Source organism: Sus scrofa, chromosome 7 (assembly GCF_054392235.1).
Source record: "Sus scrofa isolate SSC_HxYL_T2T_F1_AM1 chromosome 7, Sscrofa_HxYL_maternal_Yorkshire_Landrace_v2.0, whole genome shotgun sequence".
Lineage (NCBI taxonomy): Eukaryota > Metazoa > Chordata > Mammalia > Artiodactyla > Suidae > Sus > Sus scrofa.
In genome coordinates, this window is record NC_139389.1 from 56,045,925 (window position 1) to 56,049,773 (window position 3,849).

The following is a 3,849-nucleotide window of genomic DNA, read 5'->3' on the forward strand; positions in this document are numbered from 1 at the left end:
GGCTGGGAGGTCGCGCCGTACCAGCCGCCCCTCGGTCAGCCCCTCCTCCGAGCCCGCGAGTCCTGACTTCTGATTGGCTCCTGGATACCCCCTGCCGCCAATCAGCACAGACTCCTGGAAAGACTAAGCTCTACCAGGCCTACCCAACCCGCCCTGCCCCTGGCCTGCCTAGGAAGCTGCGAACAGAAATTCTGAGACTGGGCTTCTGATGGGCTTTCTGCAATCCTGACCCGCCTTCTCTCGGTGGTCACTCCAGTCAGAACCCTGCTACTTCTCTATAAAACTGGACTTCTGGTTTCTGATTGGTTGTTCGAGATTCCGCCCCACCCCTTGGCAGGCTTTAGCAGGCTTTCAGCTCTTGAGTGGCACCTCGCAGTTCTTCCCGGTCCACGTAGCTGTGGCGGCTTCGTGGACTGCTTCTCTTAGATTTCCAGGTGTGTGGGTAGAATTCACATCCTCGTTTTTCTTTCCTAGCCCTCCCTCCCCTTCCTGCTGGAAACACGTATCCCAGAGGCTTTGCAAGCATGGCCCAAACCCATTCAGTCCCCTGGAAGTGTAAGGGTTCTGCGCAGAGGACCTGGGAATTGGGCCCGGCAGCGTTCTGCACAGGACCTAGCTCTCCCAGGTTACAAGAATGTTAGGACATCAAATTGTCTTATTCATCGGACAGGTCCACACGTTCCTTGTACTGATGGGGAAAGTGAAGTCTAGATGGCACAGAGCCTCAAGGAGACCTGGTCACTCAGGTGCTAGTTTAAGCTTCAGCACAGTACCACGTTTTCTACTCTCTTCTCAAGCCATTAAACTGAATATATTACCTGTAAAGGGAGTGGGAAAGCCACCCTAAAAGGTTCCCCTGGGCCGGGGCATGGGGGGAGGGTTTCAGGTCTGATGTGGTGAGTGATTCATTTACAGAGAAATTGAACTGATAATTGGGTCACAATCCTTATTTAGGTAGATCAATTAGTGGATTCTCCTGCAGGAAAGAGCAGAAACCACATGATTATCAAGAGGCTGCTTTAGGAATTGCAATAACCTGCTAGTTGGTGACCTTAATTGTCAAGGGCACTGGGCTCTGATGGCCAGTCTGTTACATGTCTACAGGCAAACAAAACCTCTCTGATAATACAGAGCACTCTCTCTACTGGAGGACATCACTCACGCCTGCAACTTAGTCTGTTTTTTTCTTTTAAGGGCCGCACCTGCTGCATATAGAAGTTCCCAGGCTAGGGGCCAAGTGGGTGCTGCAGCTGCAGGCCTACACCACAGCAACACCGGATGGAGCCACATCTGCAACACAGGATCCTTAACTCACTGACCAAGGCCAGGGATCCAATTTGCATCCTCATGGACACTGTGCTGGGTCCATACGACTCGCTAAGCCACATGGGAACTCCAGTTTAAGTCTGTTTTTGTCCAGGCACATCTCCCTCTCTCAGGGTGCCTACCTCCTGGTCAGGAAATAGCACACTCCAGTTATTTACAGTCACCTTGACTAATTAACTTGAATGTTTCCCAAACCTCTTATTAACCACCTGCTGAAGGAATCTCTCTCCTCTTTGCTCCCTTTGATATGGTTCTTAGCTGCTTCACTTTCTAATTTCCAAGTTGCAGGTTGTTTTTTTAATAGCCCCAGGGCAGGTTTCTTAATGTATCATTCCTTTATATTGTCAAAGACCAACTGTGATTAAAAGGATTATCTGTAACCAAAATCTGACTCCCACTGGCTCTGTAGGCCCTTCTGCTTGCTCTTCCCTCAGGCAGGTACTGAATTCTCTGTACCCTCTCACCATTCCAGCTCTATTGGTCTTGTTTTTGTTGCTGTTGTTTCTTCTATTTTCCTTAGGATGAAGGATGGGAAGATTAAATCTGGAAATTGTGGTGAGAATTGAAGGGACAGGGCTATTGCCTCCCTTGGCACACCTCTTTCCACATTCAATATACCTTCTTTAGAAATAACCCGTATTTTGTAACTTTAAACAAGCATTTCCTTGTCTTTAAGAACGTCCTCATACATAAATCTTTTGTGCGCACTTAGTGATGTCTTTTAAGATACACGGCTCAGTCATATTACTGGATCTAAGAGAATCAACATTTCTAAGGCCCTTAATACATGCTACCAAATCATGTTTTTCCTCAATAATGCCAATATAGGATACCATGATAATAACAAAAAAAAAAAGCTCCACCAAAATGATAGACAAGAAATGTCATGTCACTGTTGTATTAAATTTTTTCTTCTCCATTTGCTCACTGGGAAACTTAGGAAATGGCTCTCAAAAGAGTTTAGGGATGAAAAATTAGAAACAAAATCAACAATGTTTAGATTAGTAAACATCCTATAAAAACATAATAGCCCACAAATTTTATAATAAACTATAGACTGCAAGCTGTTTAGTTGGCAAACACAAAATTCACAGTGACAACACAACTGTCATCATACAAGCAGATTTTGTGGTTATTACATATACATCTGCTTCTGTAATTTTTTTTTCTTTGAAATATACTAAACACAAGCTTTATAATTTGATATTTTGGAAAACTTATCAACCAAACAACTCCTATCAAAACAAACTGAAGCTGGAGTTCCTGTCGTGGCTCAGCGGAAACGAATCTGAATAGCACCCATGAGGACACAGGTTCGATTCCTGACCTTGTTCAGTGGGTTAAGGATCAGAAGTTGCCATGAGCTGTGGTGTTGGTTGCAGTCAAGGCTTGGATCCTGCATTGCTGTGGCTGTGGCTGGCAGCTACAGCTCTGACCCAACCCCTAGGCTGGGAACCTCCATATGCTGCCAGTGTGGCCCTAAAAAGACAAAACAAAACAAAAAACTGATGCTAAACTAATTCATAATTAAAAAGCAAAGCTGGCATCAAGCAAGAATCATAAACTAACAAAAATGAAACACTGATGTCACGCTAAGTTTCCTTGAAAACTCTGGATATTCAAGCTATCACCATGTTCCTGCTGGTGTAGCTTTTGTAAAAAGAAATAATTTCTTAGGATACTGAACTTGAATCCTTAGAAAACTCTAAACAATGTACCAATTTGAGTTTATGAATACCAAATTTTAATAAGCTTTATTCATTTAGGTTGTTATTAGGAGTGGAAGAAAGGGCAGATATTCTGGCATATGGAGGTACTCAGACTATGGGTCAAATTGGAGCTGTAGCCGCTGGCCTATTCCACAGCCATAGCAATGCCATATCAGAGCCAGGTCTGTGACCTACACCACAGCTCAAGGCGACGCCAGATCCTTAACCCACTGAGCGAGGCCAAGGATCGAACCTGTGTCCTCATGGATACCAGTCAGATTTGTTTCCGCCAAGCCACAACAGGAACTCCAGGGCAGATATTCTTAGATCAATGAGCAGCAAACCATATTCACAAAACATTACTTTAGGGTAGAGGCTTATGAAAACACAGCACCGCCATCCTGCATCCGCCGAGATAAGGCCTTTTCTCTTGTAATACACAACTTTGTCCATGAGATGAATTCAGTCCTAAATGGTCACTTTAACATAAGTTGCCTCCATATTAAAAGTGTGGAGGTTATATGCAGGGTAATTTGTGGAGGGTCTAACTTATTCATTAAATGTGTATTTTACATTCAGTTGCACCAAGGTGCTTTAAGAGACATACACAAATTAGAACCAGAATCAGTTGGTATAAGCTACAAGGAAGCAGACTTTACCTTGAAATAAAATCTACTTAACCATCAAAACTCAGTTAACAAAATAGATTGCCTAACAGTCTCCATCTCTTGAATGTTCAAGAAAAGGTTTGCCCAGTTAGATTTTCTTTGTACAGGGGTTCTTGCTCTGGGTGACAGATTAAGTCTTTTCAAAT